Raw genomic sequence first — 21,198 nt, 5'->3', positions numbered from 1 at the left:
AAAACAAAAAAAACCAGGGACTTCCCTGTGGTCCAGTGGCTAAGACTCTGTGCTCCCAGTGCAGGGGGACTGGGTTCAATCCCTGGTCAGGGAACTAGATCACACATGCCACAACTAAAGATCCTGCATGCTGCCACTAAGACCCAGCACAGCCAAAATAATTAAATAAGTAAATAAATAAATGAAACAACAACAAACTAGGAATCGAAGGAAACGTCTTCAGCCTAAAAAGAGCACCTATGAAAACCCCACAGCGAACATCATACTTAATTGTGGACAGAAAGCTTTCCCCCTAAGATTAGGGTCAGTACAAGGATGCCCACTCTCATTACCTCTGCTCAGTATTCTCCTGGGAGGTCTAGCCAGGGCAGTTACTGAAGAATACGAAAGGCCTCCGGATTGGGAAGAACGAAGGGAAACTGTCTCTGCTTGCAGGTGACATGATCTTGGGTATGGAAAACCCTAAGGAATCCACTAAACCGTTAGAATTAAAAGACACATTCAGAAAGGTTGCAGGACACAAGATCAGTCTACAAAAGTCAACTGTAATGCTGTACACTTAGAACAAACAGTCTGAAATGAAATTAAGAAAATAATTCCTTTTACAACAGCATGAAAAAGAATGAAACACAAGCATACCTCGGAGATATTGCGGGTTTGGTTCCAGACCCCCGCAGTAAAGTGAGTATCACGATAAAGTGAGTCACACAAATACTCTGGGTTCCCGGTGCATATAAAAGTTATGTTTACACTGTCTGTAGTCTATTAAGTATGCAGTGGCATTAGGTCTAAAGGAACAATGTACATGCCTTAATTAAAAAATGCTTTACTGCTAAAAAGTACTATCATCTGAGCCTCCAGCAAGTCATAATCTTTTTTCAATAGTAACATTAAAGATCACTGATCACAGATCATAATGACAAATGGAACAATGAAGAAGTTTGGAATATTGTGAGAATTACCAAAATGTGACACAGAGACGCCAAGTGAGCAAATGCTGTTGGGAAAATGGCGACAATAGACTCGCTCAACGCAGGGTTGCCAACAGACCTTCACTTCATATGAAAAAGGCAGTATCTGCAAAGTGCAATAAAGTGAAGCCCAATAAGACAAGGTGTGCCTGTACTTAGGAATAAATGCAGTTAAAGAAGGATAAAACATGCTCTTAAAACTGCAAAATGCTGAACAAAATTAAAGAAAGTGCCGAATAAATGGAAAAACATCCCATGTTCATGACTCAGAAGACGTTACCGTTAAAATGGCAGAAGTGCTCCCTGAGTTGATCATAGAGTCAACGCAGAGTCTCTCTCTCAGAATCTCAGATGGATTCCTTGTAGAAACCGACAGACTGGCCCTAAAGTTCATATAGGAATTTAAGGGACCCAGAATACCCAGAACAATCTTAACAAAGAGCAGACTTGGAAGACTCACCCTTCCTGGTTTCAGAACTTAATACAGTAATTAGGACAGTGGTTCTGGCATAAAGATAGACATATAGGTTTTTGGAATAGAATTGATTGACCAGAAATAAACTCCTACATTTATGGTAATTGGTTTTTGACAAATTTGCCAAGACAATTCACTGGCAAATAGTCTCTTCCACAAATGTTCTAGGACAACTGGATATCAACACGCAAAAGAATGAAGTTGGACCCCACCTTACACTATATACAAAAATTAACTCAGAATGGATCAAAGGCTTAAATATAAGAGCTAAAACTGTAACACTCTTAGAAGACAACGTGGGTGTTCATCTTCATGACCTTGGGTTATGCAATGATTTTTCAAGGTATAACACCAAAAGTACAAGTGACAACAGAAAAATAAATTGGACTTCAACAAAAATTAAAACATTTTGTGTATTAAAAGACACTGATAAGAGAGTGAAACGACAACCTACAGAATGAGAAAAAATATTTGCAAATCATGTATTCTAGACTTGTATCTCTGACAACTCAATAATAAAAAGATAACCTTGGGCTTCCCCGGTGGTTAAGAATCCGCCTGCCAGTGCAGGGGACACGGGTTCAAGCCCTGGTCCAGGAAGATCCCACATGCCGCAGAGCAACTAAGCCCGTGCGCCACAACTACTGAGCCTGTGCCCTAGAGCCCGTGTGCCACAACTCTTGAGCCTGCTCACCTAGAGCCCGTGCTCCGCAACAAGAGAAGCCACCGCAATAAGAAGCCCACACACTGCAACAAGAGTAGCCCCCTCTCACTACAACTAGAGAAAGCCCGCGCGCAGCAATGAAGACCCAACGCAGCCAAAAATAAAATAAATAAATAAATTTATTAAAAAACCTAATTCAAAAATAGGTAAATATCTGAAGTAGGCAAAGAAGATATGTAAATGGCCAATAAGCACATTAGAAGATTTTCAACATCACCAGCCATCATGGAAATGCATATCAAACCCACAGTGAGCTACCACTTCATAACCCTCTATGAAAGATGGACAGTAACAAGTGTTGGTGAGGATATGGAGAAATTCGAACTCTCCTATGCGGCTGGTAGGAATGCAGACTCTTTCCCAAGCAGCTGCTTTGGAAAACAGTCGGGCAGTTCCTAACATAGTTAAACATAGAGTTTACCTTATGACCTGGCATATCCACTCCTAGGTGTACACCCAAGAGAAATGAAAACATTTTTCTGTATAAAAACTTTTCATAGCAGTTTTATTTTTTTTTCATTTTATTGAAGTCTAGTTGATTAACAATGTTGTGTTAATTTCTGCTGTAAAGAAAGGTGATTCGATTATACATATATATATTCTTTTTCATATTCTTTTCCATGATGGTTTGTCACAGAATATTGAATATAGTTCCCTGCGCTGTACAGTAGGACCTTGTTGTTTATCCATCCTATATATAATAGTTTGCCTCTCCTAGCAGTATTATTCACAATTGCCAAAGAATAGAAACAACCCAAAGTCTATTAACTGATGAACAAATAAAACATTGTATGTTCATATGACAGGATGTTGTTTGATTATAGAGAGGAATGGAACACTGATACATCCTGCAGCATAGATGAATACTGGAGATAGGCTAACTGGAAGAAGCGAGACACCAGTGACCATGTACTGTGTGAGTCCATTTATATGAAGTTTCCAGAACAGGCAAATCTACAGAGACGTGAAGTAGATCAATGTTTGCCTAGGACTGGATTGTTCAAGGGGAAATTGAGACCGACTGCTGGTGGGTGTGTGGTTTCCTTTGGGGGTGATGAAAATGTCTACAACTGATGCGATAATGGTCGTACAGCTCCATGGACCTACTACAGGCCATTGACGTGTACACCTTACATTGGTGAGTCGCGTGGCGTATGCATTATACATCAGTAAAGCTGTTGTATGTTGTAAGGGAAAGGGGTGTGTCCTGGAGGTACAGCTGTCAGCACCTGGTGACGGATGAGATTCGGGGAGTGAGGATGAGGGGGGCAGGAAGCATGACTCCCAAATTCTAGCAACTTCTGAGGAGAGGAAAGACTGGGGGAGGAGGGATTTCTTCGTTTCGTTTTTCTTTTCTGTTCTTTGTTTGTTTGTTTTTTAATGAGGGGGGCCAGCTTTGAGAATCGAGAGTTCTGTCGTGGACATATTAAGTTTGAGGTCCCTGTTGAGTATCGAGATAGAGGTGTTCAGTAGACAGCTGAATGTGAGGCTGGAGCTCCGAGGAGTGGTTCTGACTGGAGATAGAATGTAGGTCATAGATAAATCCATGGAGAGGATAGCAGAGAGAGGAGAGAGAGAGATTGTTAATGAAGCTCGGGACGGGGTGGGGTGGAGGAGAGGCAGCCAGGCAGGAGTGGGGAGAGTGCGGGGTCCCCAAGCTCGGGTGGCCTTGACGAGGGTGGCTCGGTAGTGGGAACCCCAGACCAGAGTGGATTGAGGAGGGGTATGGATAAGAGCAGTACAGGCAGTGAGGGAAGTGTTTCTAGTGAGGCCAATGTTCATAGCAGCATTATTTACGATTGCCAAGACATGGCAACAACCTAAGTGTCCATTGACAGATGAATGGGTAAAGAAGATATGGTACATACATGCAATGGAATATTACTCAGCCGTAAAAAAGAATGAAATAATGCCATTTGCAGCAACATGGATGGACCTAGAGATGATCATACTAAGTGAAGTAAGTAATACAGAGAAAGACAAATACCATATGATATCGTTCATATGTGGAATCTTTAAAAATGATACGAAGGAACTTAGTTACAAAACAGAAACAGACTCACAGACATAGAAAACAAACTTATGGACTTCCTTGGTGGCACAGTGGTTAAGGATCTGCCTGCCAATGCAGGTGGCATGGGTTCGAGCCCTGGTCCGGGAAGATCCCACATGCCATGGAGCATCTAAGCCCGTGCGCCACAACTACTGAGCCTGCGCTCTAGAGCCCGCAAGCCACAACTACTGAAGCCCACATGCCACAACTACTGAAGTCCGCATGCCTAGAGCCCGTGCTCCACAAGTAGAGAAGCCACCGCGAGAAGCCCGCGCAACTCAGTGAAGAGTAGCCCCCGCTCGACGCAGCTAGAGAAAGCCTGTGTGCAGCAATGAAGACCCAAAGCGGCCATAAAGTAATTAATTAATTAAAACAAACTTACGATTACCAAAAGGGAAAGGTGGGGGGGAAGGGATAAATGAGGAGTTTGGGATTAATGTACACACACTACTATATATAAAATAGATTACCAACAAGGACCTACTGTATAGTACAGGAAACTATATTCAATATCTTGTAACAACCTATAATGGAAAAGAATCTGAAAAAGAATACAAATACATATATATAATACACTGAATCACTTTGCTGTACACCAAAAACTAACACAACATTGTAAATTAACTGTACTTCAATAAAAAGTTTTTAACATTGAAGATAAATAAATAAAATCTTCACTTGAAACAGATTAAAGAGAAAAGACATCCCACAGGCTTTCAGATGCAGCGCAGGTCTCTGTAAAGTGAAGTCCTGGCTGTACCTACCTCACTGCCTTGCATCTCTTCAGACATCAGTGGATCCCAGCATTGGGGCCCCCGAGACTACAGCGGGTCCTTGAAGCGAGGTGGAGGGAGCAGGGGGTGACTTTCTCAAAAGGCACACATGCAGATGCTCGAGGCGGAATGCATTTCATACGCCTCGAAGGTGCGATGACTCTGGGTCTTACCATTTGCATCAGTGCATTGCTTCCCCCATGCTTCTTTATTCATTTAGATCGTGCGAAAACAGCTCTTCAAGACACACGGTCCCTCAAGTGACAACCTTCTGCTGAGAGCTTGGACTGCTCCTTGGGCTAGAAAGCGCGTTGGATGTCCTGGGTAAACATGAGACCGTGATCAAAGGCCGCACATTTTGGATGAGCCCAAGTGGTGTTTGTTTTCTCTTCTACAAGGGGTGAGTGTGTGTGCCTACACGCTTCAGTGAGGCAGATTTTAAAGTTGTATCTGACCGTTCTCAGCCACATTTCTGTCTTTTCTTATATGGAATGTAAATGGGCTATCGTAAAACCGTATTTTTAAAACCCAGTGTGTTCTAACTGGCTTGGCGTGATGTTAGAAAACATCCTGGTTTCTCAAGCGCCGCTTATAGCTTCTTGTAAAGATTTTTTTTTTTCTTGGATGTGTGGTTTGAAAAATTATTTTTATGTGGTTATTGTTGTTTGGCTGTGTTTCCTTGTACATGTAGGGAGCATGTGTTTGGGGATTTTGAGGGGAGAATTTTTCTGTATTACTTTCATGAAAACATTCTTATTCTGAAAGAAGCATCTTTGTTCTAGAGCACAGAGCCACAGGGTTTTTCATTGATTATTATGAGAAGATGCTATTAGAAGTGTGTCCTACTTGAGGAAATCACCGACTTCAAAGACACCCTGACTTCAGAATCTGCATTTTCAGCTGTCCCCTGCCCTAGGTTTAGAGATGTTCACTAACTTCCGGCAACTTCCAATCACGGGAGAATTAGAGTCTGGTTATCTGGGAGGAATCATGTGAACATTAACCTGTCATTTTGCCTGTAAGGCCGTGCTAAAGGGCACTTTTGATATCTTGATCTTAAAAGAGCAGGAGAAGGTGGTCGAAAGGGAAAGGTATCATGTGCTCTGCTCACGTCGGCCCCTTGAGGGAAGCCTGCCTCTTGTCTCTGATCATGACCTGGTCGCAAGGTTAGTTTACAGTATCTGCTCATCGTTTTCAGAGAATCGGACTGTATTTAGCAGGTGCTGCCGACAGCATTTCAGATCCTTCCACGGTGGAAAACGGATTCAGTTCTCTCTGCTCGAGGGTGAGTCTGTGCGTATTACTTTGTTTCTCAAAATCATCTTGTTTGCCTTGGGCTGCGGCCAGGCCTCTCATGTGGGTGCTGTGTGCTGTGTCACATAGCTCAGGCCTCAGCGCCCGACCTTTGCTTTATCTGTCAGATCGGGGGGAGTGTGTATCAAGCAGGCGGATGGCCTTTGGGAGACTCCAGGGGGCAAAAAAAGAGTGACGTTCATGAACCTGTATTAGACAGAGCCTTTGGGCAGATTTCTTTGAGACGTGGGAGTCTAGGTGACAGGAAAAGAGAAGAGAAGCGGACGGGTAAGAGACTGCTGGGCGTTCTGAAACAGCTCCATTCGGCTGCGCTCAGAAGCCTGGATAGCATTTCACGGCTGGTGGGAGCCTCACGCTGTTTGGTTGGCGCGTACGTGTGTGGGTCTGTGCTTTTGGATGTTGGTAATGTACTTAGGGCGTTTCAGCTAACAGTGCCGCTAGTTTCACCATTTAAGTAAAAACTAGGGTGGTTTTTTTTTTTTTTTAAACTGCTATCCTACTACCAAAAACCTAGTACTGTCTGGCTCTCTAACTAGGAAAAACAAACAAGCCCTTAAAAATCCTCAAGGAATCTTTCTTTGTGATCTTTTATTCCATCCAATTGAAGATGGAGGTCTTATTTAAAATAAAATTTACCATCGAACAGGAAACAGTAACCGTGGGAAGAATATAAATACACGTTTGGACTTCTCTGTTCCTTACCTGCTCGCAGACACAGACACACACAGACACACACAGACACACACAGACACACACAGACACACACACACACACACACACACACACACACACACACACACACACACACACACACACACACACACACACACACACACACACACACACCCATACTTATACTTTGATTAAAAATAGGTAGCAAATGTCTTGCAGGGCAAACAGAAGGTACAGCGCAGTCAAGTAAGAGGTTGAATCGACATTGGAACAAGTCTTGACTTTTCATTTCACTTTCGTTTGGATACTTTTACTAACTCTCTGTGCTGGGCTTAAGACTTTTCAAACATTCTTTGGCCCTGAGAGGGAGTTGTATAACCGTAAAACTGGAGAATCCTGGCCCTAGAATAAATGTTCCTTTAAAAACCCCAAGGACAGAAAATTGAACACAGCTGTGCGAGAGAAAAAGTGGAGGGAAAAAAGCGCCAAGCCCAGTGATGGTTCAGGGCTGTGGGCGCCCTGACCAAGTTTCCCAGGGTGCCTGGGGCTGTGGTTTCTTGATGGGGGCTGGGGAGCTTCAGTGTTCTTTTTGCAAGTTTCAGGAAAAGGTCAAGACCTTCCTTCAGAGCGGTAGGTGTCTGTGATGTGGTGAAGAGCACATCCTGGTTGTTGGTGGTGTCTTTTCCTAACCGTAGTCTTTTGTTTTCCCTGGAGAGGATAGGAGTGTCTGGTCACTTTTTGAGACGCCATTATTCCGCAAACCTCCCAGTTCCTACTGAAAAGTAAACCTCAGAACTTAAGCGTGTGACACCAGAGTCAGAAGAGAGACAAGATTTTTGAGCCCCAGATTCTCTCACTCCTCTGGCCGCACAATCAAGAGTTTTCCAAAGAATCAAGAGCTTTGCAGCGTGGTCCTGAGAACATGGCCCTTTGTTTCTTGGTGCTCCCCTGGGATGAAAGCTGTGATGTTGCCTGTCGGATGTCTGCCGGCCGGGTCCCACTGTTTGGGTGGTAGCCCACGGGTAGCCATCACCGTGGACCCCAGCCTCTGTGCAACCTGGGATTAATCACTTAGCTCTTTGTCAGACCGTGTAATGATGATTCATACTTCTTCCTCTACAAGATTAGATTACTATAATTTCCATATCCTGGACTGCCCACTAGGGATTTGAAGTAATACTTGTCAGTATAGAAAGCAGGATCGTGTTTCTGGGGAGAAAGGCCTGAGCTTGCCCACTTGGCCATCATCAGAAAACATTTAGGGAGGGCCCTGTCAGGAGGCTGACTCTGGAAATCGATCCTGCCGTCCAGGTTCATCACGCAGTTCGCTTCCCTCCCTGCGCTGGTCCAGGTGCCGTGGATTTGCATAAGTGATGCTAAAAGATCAGGATGCCCGGGAGCTGGGCACTGAAATTAGTCCCCATCTAATGAGGAAAGTCTTCCCCAAAGAGGTATGTGGAAAGAAGGTAAACTAATTCGGGCTTGTGGGATGCTCTTCCCAAAGCCAGCGGGGACCGTGATCCCAGACTGGGGGCTGCGGAGAGAGTAATGGGGGGCGGGCCGTAAAGAAAAAAATTTTTTACTTTTAAAACAACTCTGGGTGCTCTCCCTGTAAAATAGGTATTATTCATTCCTTTCCTCCAAGGAACATTTATTGAACATTTACTATGTCTTAGGCACTGATCTGGGCACTGGAAATTAACAACCATCTACAGAACAGACAAAAATCTCTCTCCTCTTGGAATTCACGTTCTCAGGGCGCTGGTGGGGGGGGGGGGGATGTAGGCTGCGTAAAGCAGAGTCAGGGACTTGGGAGAACCTGGAAGGACTCCTAAATAAGTGTCGTCCTTTGACAGTGTATTTGCGGCTACGTTTCTTCTCTTCACTCTGATGCGGGGCACGCTCTCCATCCCACTGATGAGGTTACCAGATGTTTGCAGTAGATCCTCTGAAGGGAGTTCCCCATACACGCTACTAAGTCCACGCCGGCATAGCAAGTCTGGCAGATAACTTCAGGGTCTGTGAGGGCATCATCCACTCCAGACCGAGTCTCTATCTGAGGGAGCTGAGGGGTGACCCTGTGTTGTTATTTCCTGCCCTGCTGTCTCATTAGTACTTCTCACTCCGGAAGGCCTGGCGCTCACACACTTTCTCTCTCCTTCTCTCTCTCTCCTTTCCATCGTCCGTATTGCACTCTTCTTTTCTTTCTCTTAATTCTCTCCCTTTTTCTTTGGTGACTGTGACGCAGTGCTTTGCCTCAGAATCACAGAGTCTCAGGTTTTTAGAACCCAGTGGGACCGTGGGAGTCAACCTAGAGCAGCAAGTTTTTGGCCTCTGGACTGACCAGGCTTTAACCTGGAGCCGTGAAATGAGAAAATACCAGAAAATGAAGTCGGTGTTTCAGACCCCAGTCAGTGGGTCCCCATATCTTTCCTTTGCTTCCTTTTCTTGAAACTTTTCAGCTTTCAGCATCATCTCTCTGCCCCAGGGGTTCCTGCCCCCTGAACTCAGCCCCCCAGCCCACGCTGCCTGCACGGCTGACGCCACCTGCTCACCCTGTTGTCCCACACGCAGCCGCCCAGGCGGTGCTCTCCTTCTCAACTTCGTAGCCCCGGCCCCCAGAACAAGAGTCTCTGCCTCGGCCTTAGGGTGGGAAGCCACCACGTGCGCTGCCAGGGAGCCGGCGTTCCGGAGCCGCAGTGGGAGCCGCAGACACGTTTGAAGCCGCCGCGCGTAGTGGTTCAGTTTGATAGAATTATTGGTGCTGCGGTTCCACTTCATTACAGGATTATTAGGCGCTTGTGGGTTGGCCCAAGTGTGCAGCCATCGCTTAGAATTGTGTTTCTGGCGGAAAAGAAGGGGCGTGAACGTGATAACGGAAGCCCATGGACGGGGAGACTGCACGCGCTGTGCTCCCACCCAGGGCCGCGTGGGCTGTCGGACTGTGTCGAGGCTGGGAGACCGTGGCTGCAGAGAGGGCACCCCCGTCCTTCCTGTCCCCGGCGTACCTCTGAGGGCTGGAGTTTGCCCCTGGTTCTCCTTTGTGCATCTCGGCGCAGACACGCACCTTTGCACGGCCCCCCAGGAGGACCGCAGAAGCTTTGTGTTTTCACGCAGGAGTCAGGGCTGTCTGTCCCCTCTTGGCGTTTGGGGTCAGCCAAGGGAACCACTTTTGGTGCTAACCTTTGTGATGTCAAGCCCTCGTGGAAAGGATCAAGCGCCTGGGTCTGCTTCCGTGTCCGAGTACCTCCCTCCACCGGCTGGAGCCCTCCAAGCCCGTGTTCCCTTTGAGAAGCCACCTCTGCGTTTCTGCCATGCGATGAATTCACAGCAGTCCCATACTCTTAGATGCATAGCAGCCTAAACAGAGCATGTCACACTTGGTACGTCTCCCGTTACTCTCAGGACTCAGCGTGGTGTCCAGGAATGCAGTGCTGGTCCAGCCCTGTGAGAGGCTGTATCCCCTCCCTGCAGCCAGGACTCATAAAACACGGGCCAAGCTCCCTCCCTGGCAAACTCGCATTTCATCTGGACCTTGAGGCCAGCGGTTCTGTTCGTGCTGAGCGTTGGTTCTCCACCCATCGCTCTTGAAGCAGCAGCGTGGGAGAGAAGAGCTGGCCTGCTCATCTGGTGCTCAAGCCAGTGACCTACACGTGACCTTGGAGCTCGAAATATTGTCATCCAGACCACTGAAGCTCTCCCTGAGCTTTGAGAGGGAGAGACAGACAGACAGAGAGACAGAGAGACAGAGATTGATTGATTTAGACTGTCTGGGGGAGGGTGATTTATTGGTTGAAAAATATTGTTAACCAACGATAATATCCCCCCTTTTGCTTTCTTTAAACCTACCCAGCGGTTAACATTTATCCGTCCGTGGTGCAGGCAGCCCAAGCTCAGACTCACAGGGGTGCATTAGTGTAGCGTTAGGAGACGGTCAGGTGCGTCTGGAAGGCGCGGGGAGGATGGGCTTGGGGAGGTGTCGGTGGAGGACGGAGGGGCCGTGGAGGCTCTTGCAGCAGTCCTGGCGAGAGGCCGTTGAGAGCAGGGATGGGGGAGGGCAGGCGGGGAGGACCCCAGGCAGCAAGATGTGGTCACGGCTGCGAGGTGAGGGCCGAGCGCAGCCAGGAGAACGGGAGCCGTCGAGACAGGAGGATCGCGGCAGAACTCACCCTGGGACGGGTAGAGACCTCGTGCCGCCGGAAATGGTCAGAGAGTGTCAGACGCCGCCGGCCAGAGGCCAAGTCCACCGGCGGGCTCCGTGGTGGGGGAGCAGCTCCTGGGATGCAGAGGGAGCTGGAGTCCAATTGTAAACCTGTTGCGGAGCCTGTGGGTTCTGGGGCCGGAGGGGACAGTAGTCACGGACGATGAGTGAGGGGGAGAGAGGAAGAAGGTGGGCACGGGCTGGGAGGCGGAGGTAGGCTGGAGGAACTTGGGGGCGGAGATGAGAGAGGCGGGAGCATAGATGTTCTTGGGCTTGTGCTCCCCGCCTAAGGTGAACTGAAGAGAAGCTTCATCTCATCTCTGCCGTGGCCTTCCCCAGGGCTGATCCTTTCTAGCACGGAAGGCCAGCGTGAGTGACCCCCAGGAGGGCCAGTTCAGGATGTTCGGATCTAAGTTTTGTGCTATAGCATCTGAGAGGACAGAGGATACTGAAGCACCCTCAGATGACCTGCCCCAGCACTTGGAAGGCCGAACACTGGTCTTGTCCTTTTATTTTCAAGAATGACACCTCCAAGACTGTAGAACTCTAGAGTTGAAAAACCTGTTTGCTGTATTTGTAGTTGGATGAAATGTTGAGAGGACCCGGTCTCTTCCCTTTCTGAAGAGTTGTTTTCTTACTGTTTCTCAAGTGTCGATCGTGTTTGGCGGTGGATTGAACTGCGGAAAATGAAGGGGAGGGATCCTGTTCTTTGACTGGCCCTAGGCATTAGAGATGCTCTTTTCAGTATCCGGACAACCTGCCAAGTAAACATGTTTAATTGGAAAGCAATGCTCTCCTTTTCTTACTCTGTATCAAATATTTTACTTTGGGGCCATGACTTCCCTTCTCGTAGGGGAAAAGAAACATTTCCAATTCGGATTTCTTCAGATGGCCTTGATGACAGGCAAATCTACGTAGATTTACTCAAAGTACAATTATGGTAAGTAACCCAGTTACAGATGGGTTGCATTTGGAAGTTTCACTTGAAGTCGATTTTTTTTTTAGTGTTTAGACTTAATTTTGAGATAATTATAGATTCGGATGCGGTTGTAAGACTTGCTACAGAGAGAGCCTGTGTACCTTTTACCCATTTTCCCCCAATGGTAACATCTGGCAGAACTAGAAATCGACATCATCACCAGGATATTGGCTTTGATGCAGAGTCAGTAGAACAGGAGAAGGATCCCTCATGCTGGCCTCTCGTAGCCCCGTCACCGCATCCCTAACCTCCGATGTGCCTCCCACGTCTACGATGTTATCTTTCAGGAATGTGGTGTAAGTGCAGTCACACAGCATGTAAACTTTGGGGACTGGCGTTCTTTCACTCAGCGCAATTCCCTGGATATTCATCCGGTTGCTGCATGTATCAGTAGATTGTTGCGTTTTATCGCTGAGCGGCCTTCCACGGCGTGGGTGCGCCAGGTTTATTAAACTGTTCGTCCATCGAAGACATCTGGCTGGTTTCCAGGTTTCGGTTATTGCAGATAAAGCTACCGTGAACATTTGTGTTCAGGATTTTGTATGAAAATACGTTTCCATTTCTCTGGAATAAATACCCAGGGATGCAGTTGCCAGGCCATACGGTAGTTTGCTTTGGCAGGTTTCGTTTTTGAAGCCGCCGCCGAGCTGCCTCCCCGGGTAGCCATTTTCTGTTCCCACCCGCGACGTGTGTCCTGCTTCTCCTTGCTAGCGTTTGGTTTGGTCACCGTTGTTTTCATTTTGGCCATTCTGATACGTGAGTAGGGATATCTCGTTGCTGTTTTTTTTTTTGTTTGTTTTTTGCGGTACGCTCACTGTTGCGGCCTCTCCCGTTGCGGAGCACAGGCTCCGGACGCACAGGCTCAGCGGCCATGGCTCACGGACCCAGCCGCTCCGTGGCACGTGGGATCTTCCCGGACCGGGGCACGAACCCGCGTCCCCTGCATCGGCAGGCGGACTCTCAACCACTGCGCCACCAGGAAAGCCCCTCGTTGCTGTTTTAATTTGTATTTCTCTAATGGCTAACGGTGTTGAACATCTTTTCATGTGCTTATTTGCCACCTGTCCTTCATCTTCTTTGGTGAAATGTCTCTTCATATCTTTTGCCTATTTTCTAATTGGACTGTTGGAGTTTTTGCTGTTGAATTTTGAGAGCTCTTCCTATGGTCTGTGTAGTTGTCCTTTCTCAGGTATGTAACCTGCAGATACTCTCTCCCACTCCCTAGCATATCTTTTCGTCCTCTTAACGCAGTCTTTTGCAAAGCAGAAGTTTCACATTCCGATGAGTCTCCTTTGTCATTTTTCATGGCTTGTGCTTTTGGGGTCAAGTCCAAGAACTTTGTCTAGGTCGTGAAGATTTTCTCCTGTTTTTTTTCCCTAAAAGTATCATAGTTTTATATTTTACACTTAATTTTGTGATTCACTTTGGTTAATTTTTGTATAAGTTGTAAGGATTAGACTTAAGGGTTTTGGGTTTTTTGTTTTGCTTTGTTTGGGTTTTTGTTGTTGTTTTTTTGTCTATGTCTGTCCATCTGCTCCAGCACCGTTTGTTGAAATGGCACCTTAAGTCAAAATTCTGTTGGGTATATTTGCCTGGTATATTTCAGGGTTCTCTACTCTATTCCACTATTATAGCTTTATAGTAAGCCTTAACGTGGGGTACATTGACTACTCTCACTTTATTCTTCTTTTTCAAGATTGCTCTAGCTATTCTAAGGCCTGCGCCTCTTCCTATAAATTTTAGAATAAGCTCGTCTTTATCTACCAGAATCCTTCCGGGCATGTTGATAGAAATTGCATTAACTCTACAGATCGTTTTGGGGAGAATTGACATCTTTACCGTGTGGACTCTTCCAGCCCATGAACACAGTGTATGTGTATTTGTTTAGTTAGGTCTCCTTGGATGTCTTTCATCAGCCTTTTATAATTTTCAGCATACAGATCCTGTATATGTTTAGTTAAGTTTATGTCTATTTTTTTGTCATGATTGTAAAAAGCATTGTGTTTTAATTTTGGTTTCCACATGTTCATTGTTTATTATAAAACAGGTACCATAGAATGTAGTTTCTCTTGAGATCAATATCATAAGTAGTCATGGTTTCTAGATTAACCCACAAAAGCCAGATTAAAAGTCATACTGGGGGCTTCCCTGGTGGCGCAGTGGTTGAGAGTCCGCCTGCCGCTGCAGGGGACACGGGTTCGTGCCCCGGTCCGGGAAGATACCACATGCCGCGGAGCGGCTGGGCCCGTGAGCCATGGCCGCTGAGCCTGCGCGTCCGGAGCCTGTGCTCCGCAACGGGAGGGACCACAGCAGTGAGAGGCCCGCGTACCGCAAAAAAAAAAAAAAAAAAGTCATACTGAAGCTGATACAATGAAGTCACTAGAAAGAATGGTAGACTACCATATGGTTATTATCCTACTAGTATTAAATAATAGCAAATGAGGAATAGTTACTTATCAAATATCTCGGAGAGGTCTAAGTCTAGTTCTTAATTTATAAAATGTGATGTTCCGTTTTCTTCATGGGTATATCATTAAATCTACTCTCATGCATATCAGTTCTGATTACTGTCAAGTTTTTGGGAAGAAGTATGTATGACAAGAGTTTCCTGATTTCACGATATAAGAAAAAAAAAGAAAAATGGAGGAAAGTATTTAAACAGATTGCGCAGGTAGAATTAACTGGACTTTGAACAAAGACTAGAAGCAAGTATGAAAGAAGCAGCCTCGGAGAATTATTCTACTAGACTCCAGTGCATTAAGCTAGGCCAGTTTGATGCTGCAGGGACCAGTAACCTCAGAGGCATCCAAAAGTTAGATGTTTCTTTTGTGGGAATGAATCTTTTTTAGGAAAACAACAAAAAACAAAAAACCCTGCATTGTTGCAGTAACAGTGTTATCTTTTCTTGAAAGAAAGACCCAGATAGTCAACTGTTTCATGTAAGTTTTTATTTATTTTTACCCTGCTTGCTCCAGGAAGAATGTAAAGCAGCTTATATAAATATATAAAACAAGATCAAATAAAATTAAAAAGCAGTAGAAAGCAAAATTGGTCAAAGGGAAAATAAGGTGAGGGCCAGGACAGAGATTAGGAAGTGACTGTGAAGCTTTGCTTGTCTGCTTGAGGTGAGTAAAAAATGTGGCTTGGACAAATTGTCTTTTTTTTTTAAATTTTATTTAATTTTTTTTTGAATTTTATTTTATTTATTTTTTATACAGCAGGTTCTTATTAGTCATCCATTTTATACATATCATTGTATACACGTCAATCCCAATCTCCCAATTCATCACACCACCATCCCCCCTGCCTCTTTCCCCCCTTGGTGTCCATACGTTTGTTCTCTACATCTGTGTCTCAATTTCTGCCCTGCAGACCAGTTCATCTGTAACCATTTTTCTAGTTTCCACATATAGGCGTTAATATGTGATATTTGTTTTTCTCTGACTTTCTTCACTCTGTATGACAGTCTCTAGATTCATCCACGTCTCTACAAATGACCCAATTTCATTCCTTTTTATGGCTGAGTAATATTCCATTCTGTATATGTGCCACATCTTCTTTATCCATTCGTCTGGCGATGGGCATTTAGGTTGCTTCCATGACCTGGCTGTTGTAAATAGCACTGCAGTGAACATTCACCTCACACCAGTTAGAATGGGCATCATCAGAAAATCTACAAACAGCAAATGCTGGAGAGGGTGTGGAGAAAAGGGAACCCTCCTACACTGTTGGTGGGAATATAAGTTGGTGCAGCCACTATGGAGAACAGTATGGAGGTTCCTTAGAAAACTAAAAATAGAATTACCATATGACCCAGCAATCCCACTCCTGGGCATATACCCTGAGAAAACCATAATTCAAAAAGACACGTGCACCCCAATGTTCATTGCAGCACTATTTACAATTGACAAATTGTCTCTAACCCTTGAGCAAAACATGAAGCCAGTGTTTTTGGTTTTAGTTTTTTTTAACATCTTTATTGGAGTATAATTGCTTTATAATGGTGTGTTAGTTTCTGCTTTATAACAAAGTGAATCAGTTATACATATACATATGTCCCCTATCTCTTTCCTCTTTTGTCTCCCTCCCTCCCACCCTCCCTATCCCACCCCTCTAGGTGGTCACAAAGCACCGAGCTGATCTCCCTGTGCCATGCGGCTGCTTCCCACTAGCTATCTATTTTACGTTTGCTAGTGTATATATGTCCATGCCACTCTCTCACTTTGTCCCAGCTTACCCTTCCCCCTCCCCACATCCTCAAGTCCATTCTCTAGTAGGTCTGTGTCTTTATTCCCGTCTTACCCCTAGGTTCTTCATGACCTTTTTTTCCCCTTAGATTCCATATATATGTGTTAGCATACGGTATAATTCAAAAAGAGTCATGTACCAAAATGTTCATTGCAGCTCTATTTACAATAGCCCGGAGATGGAAGCAACCTAAGTGTCCATCATCGGATGAATGGATAAAGAAGATGTGGCACATATATACAATGGAATATTATTCAGCCATAAAAAGAAACGAAATTGAGTTATTTGTAGTGAGGTGGATGGACCTAGAGTCTGTCATACAGAGTGAAGTAAGTCAGAAAGAGAAAAACAAAGCCGGTGTTTAATCATGAAGGCTGCCCAGGGTATCTGCCGTCTTTCACCTGGCCACCGGACTGTCTGTCTAGAAGGAGGCGTCGTCCTGCAGGGTTAATTAATGACAGGAATTCAGATCGTGCTTGGGCGGCCTCTGCTGACTGAAGCAGCTGCTGTTCTGAGAGCTAACAGCCGGGTACCTGCCCCCGGGGGCAGTGCAGAGCCTTGGCCCAGCCCAGAGTTCTGAACTTTGTGCTTTATATTGAAGTCAGGATGATCCAGACGTTCTGTTATGCTTCCCAGCGACAAGGACACCCACAGGTGTAAGGATTTTTGTAGGCAGAGTTGCAACAGTAGTTTGAGTATCTAAAAAACATAAATAGGGCTTCCCTGGTGGCGCAGTGGTTGAGAGTCCACCTGCCGATGCAGGGGACACAGGTTCGTGCCCCGGTCCGGGAGGATCCCACGTGCCGCGGAGCGGCTGGGCCCGTGAGCCATGGCCACTGAGCCTGCGCGTCCGGAGCCTGTGCTCCGCAACGGGAGAGGCCCCAACAGTGAGAGGCCCGCGTACCGCAAAATAAATAAATAAAGTAAAAAACATAAATAGCCTTTTAACAAGTGCTTGTGCTTGATGGTTCTTCCCCGCCCTGCCCATTAGTTACGTTTCTTCTGGTCTTTGAGTGAATTGAGCAGCCTGAGATCCATCTGAAGACAGATCCATCCATTCAGAGCGTGGTCTTTGGTTTTAAGGCAAAACCTTTGTGTTGTTTTAGAGAAATTACTTCCAGCACAATTCTATCTTCCGATGACTCATTTTCTATTGGAAATTCTCTTGTTGGAAGTGGGAAGAAACCCACAGATGTCTACACAACTTGCAAACTGGTAAAGAGGCGTGTGCCTTTACAGCAAACTGTTTATGCGTGCATAGGTGTGTTACTTCCTTTTTGAGAGTCTATATCTGAGCTGGTTATGTGTTCTTTTATACCCCAAAGACTAGAATTAGAAAAACGTTTGCCCGTTCAGTTCCGTATTGTTGTAGCCCGTTCGGGAGATTGCTGGTGCATTTTTAGTTTCTCTGTAAAACAAGCTGAAAGACAATGTGACAGTTCTCATTGCATTTGAAATTGCTGCTGGCCAGGCCTGTTGCAACAGCTGGTGGGCGCCTCTGAGTTTCAGGAGCTATTTCTGGTGGATGATCTGGGATCAAGGCTCTCCAGTTCAGGCCATAAAAGGCCCGTCCCATGTGGAGCTGCTCCACTGCTTCTGACGGCGTCCTCAGAGGCTGAAGTGTCCTCAGGTTTTGCTTGGATTTACCCAGGAATGGATGGCCACACCAAGGCCAGATTGCGGAAGTTCAGTGTCAGGGGCACCAGGGGACCGACAGCTTCAAAAAGAAGACACTTGTTGATAACACTTTGGCGATCTTTTTTCAGAGAAACTTTTGGGATGTAGCCTTCACCTGTTTACTGCGCTTGCCACCCAAACGCCATTTGGAAAGCACCGTTCTATATTTATCCTCTTCTGAATCATCACTTCTGATAGATGCAGTTGCCTTGTTTGCATTGTGATACTTGGTTTTGTACAGTGTTCCCTGGGCTCACTTTTGATATTTTGCTTTTTGTTTAGAATTTGAAAGTAGTATTCACTGAAAGGAGACGCAAAGAAAATACTTGAGGACAGCCAAAGCCGAATTAGAGGATATAACGTGTTTTGTTTTGTTTATTTTTTAATTAGAAAAATAAGGAATTACAGAGTGATTTTTTCCCCCTTTAACTTAGAGGAACAAGGATTATACAGAAATTTGAAGTAAGTGAAAAACCTTCCTATAAATCTAAACGCAGTTGTTTTTTCTTAAGTGTCATCTGTCTGAGCATGCCTCCTAAGGATTTGTTGATTTCAAACACTGGAATGTTCCTGCCAGTATGTGCTAGTAATCGCATACTCCTCTGAGTACCCTTGGGCATGTTTTTTGGTTTTGGAATGATTGGGGGTTTTTTCTTAAAAACAAAAGAACTTACTTTATGGTACAGCGAAGTTGGTACTAACAATTTCGTCAATAGAATCTAGAAGGTACCTCCTGTCTGAATGTTAGCACTTGAAGCCTTGGAATTAAAAGCATGATACACAATACACAGTACTTCAGTCATTGTACCACAGGTATGAGGTTGACGTTCAGAAGGGCAAGTTTTATTTCGCGCCTATTATGAACCCACGGGGAAGCGTAAATCACCAGCGATCCTTTTGTGTGATCTTTGTTTTAGGGTTCTTTACCTTGACTCGGATTCTTTAAGCTTGATTTATAGAACTTCTTATGTTCCAGAATTTATTTATTTTTTAATCTCACTTTAGTTTCTAGATTTGGGGCTCTATTTCAATTTTTAATTCTCCAAGAAAATAATGTCGTATCATTCCTGTAAAGCCCTAGAGACAGCTGTCGTCTCTCTGTAACGTAGCTTTTGGTGATTTGCTTGTGCTGAAAAAAACATGGTTTCTTTGATTTTTTTCTTTTGTTTGTTTGTTTTTGTTTTCTTTTTATTTCTTTCTTTATTTTAAAGATGGTTTCTGCATACTGTGTCAGATGGACCAATAGGGGCAGTCATTATTTTTATCAGGTAGAAAAACAGAATATTTATAGAGATGAACCTCATCGGTGAATACTGCCGTGGTTCTCAACCAGCTAGCGTGCCACAACCCTAGGGGCATTTGGAAATGCTTGGGGTGATTCTGTTTTTCATAATAACTACAGCTGGCGTTTGGGGGGATGTGGCTAAAATTATTAATGCCTTGTAATATGGGACAGTCCCCTGTGGTAGAGCATGGCCCTGGCCAAAATGCTGGTGGTGTCCCCCGCTGAGAAAAACTGCAGGGTGTCAATGATTCCCTCGATCCCAGGGAGAAGCATCAATAAACTAGGCCTATAGGGTTGCCTCTTCTCACCAGCCCAGGAGAAGTCTTGGGAAGCCAAGCAGTGGGGTGTCCTGCCAGGAGAGATCATCCTTGTCTCTCCCTGAGAAGGTGGCACAGATGGGCAGAGAGAGGCCGTTGGCTCATCTTGTTTCCCCCTGTCGGGCCCGGGACCGTGCTCGTCATCTCCCGGGGACACGCTAACTCTAGTGCCCCGAGCACACTGTTCCAAGCAAAATTCGGTCAAAGCACCCAGCTTACATTACTTGCACTCAACACACACACACAGATACCCTTGCTTGTACTGGGGGACATCCTGTTTCTTGGTCACCACACCACTGCACGATTTTGAACTTCAATTCAGCATGAACACCTTTGGCAACACCTGAGGTCATTTAAAATTTTACAATTCAGAAATTGTATCCAAAGAAAAGGGCTTTTGCAAGGCTGTCCGGAGAGCTGCAGCGTTCAGGGTCAGAGGCTGCAGAGAGCTGTGGGGAGGGACCACCAGAGGCGTCTCTTCATTGCTGGTGTACAAAGGAAGTCATCTTCTCACTCCAGGGCGGCCTGGGCTTTTAGGGTACTCGCTGTTTTGTATTAACACACTGATCTCGGGGCCTCACTGTGACCAGGAGAATTCCCCGATCTGGACCTTTCCTGCACTTCCAGCCTCCTTTTTTTATAGCTCTGAACCAGAAGCCCCTTTGTCACCATCCCCACAGGTCGCCAAGGTGGCTAAGTCTGTGTCTGAAAGGAAGCGCTTGCCCCCCACTTCCTCGAGAGCTTCCCAGTTCCTTTACCTGGATGACTGCGTCGCCCTTAATGGATCCTTCTGCCCCAGGCTCTCCACCGTGCGTCCATCCTCAGAATGACCTTGCTAAACCAAGATCGGAGCAAAAGCCAAACGTGCATCGTTTCCCACTGATGAGAGGCTACAGCCCAGCTCCCCAGCCTCCCCCTCAGGGCCTTTCATGCCACTATCTTTGCTGGGCCCCCCTCCCTGAAATGTTCTGCCTTCCCTTGCTTGCCAGGGAAGTGATTTTTTTTTTTTTTTTTTTTTGCGGTACGTGGGCCTCTCACTGTTGTGGCCTCTCCCGTTGCGGAGCACAGGCTCCGGACGCGCAGGCCCAGCGGCCATGGCTCACGGGCCCAGCCGCTCCGCAGCGTGTGGGATCTTCCCGGACCGGGGCACGAACCCGTGTCCCCTGCATCGGCAGGCGGACTCTCAGCCACTGTGCCACCAGGGAAGCCCCAGGGAAGTGATCTTAAATGAGATTTTCCGGGAAGCCTCCTCTGACCTTCTGCCTCTGGGTTCCGGGACCTTGACTGTGCTTTAGCCCACAGGGCCCTGGCACCATGTCCCAGGCTCCCTTCCTCGGTAGGGGTGCCCAACAAGGCACCTGGGTCCCAGCCCCCGTGCGGCCCCAGGATCTAGCCCGAGCCCACTGCACAATGGCTGTTCCACAGGTGTGAGTTGCTAGAGTTGAATGCATTGAGATCACCTGTGGATTCTTCATGTCGAGACACTTAACTGAGCTCCATAAAATACTT

General features: G+C 46.0%; 1 protein-coding gene across 21 annotated transcripts in view; it reads left to right on the top strand.

Annotated features, from left to right (window-relative positions):
• The window catches only part of SVIL (supervillin), a 294,440-nt gene that overhangs the window by 123,537 nt on the left and 149,705 nt on the right, over window positions 1-21,198 (top strand). For 19 of the 21 annotated variants that reach the window (XM_079915216.1, XM_079915221.1, XM_079915222.1 and 16 more), the window contains one exon: window positions 5,217-5,396. The exons of the other annotated variants lie outside the window; for them this stretch is intronic. The gene's annotated coding sequence lies outside the window, so the exon portion shown is untranslated. The remainder of the gene's footprint in view (window positions 1-5,216; window positions 5,397-21,198) is intronic. 21 annotated transcript variants of the gene reach the window in all.

This window comes from Stenella coeruleoalba (assembly GCF_951394435.1).
Source record: "Stenella coeruleoalba genome assembly, chromosome: 2".
Lineage (NCBI taxonomy): Eukaryota > Metazoa > Chordata > Mammalia > Artiodactyla > Delphinidae > Stenella > Stenella coeruleoalba.
Note: the sequence above shows the minus strand (reverse complement) of the source record. Positions and strands in the feature narration are given on the sequence as shown.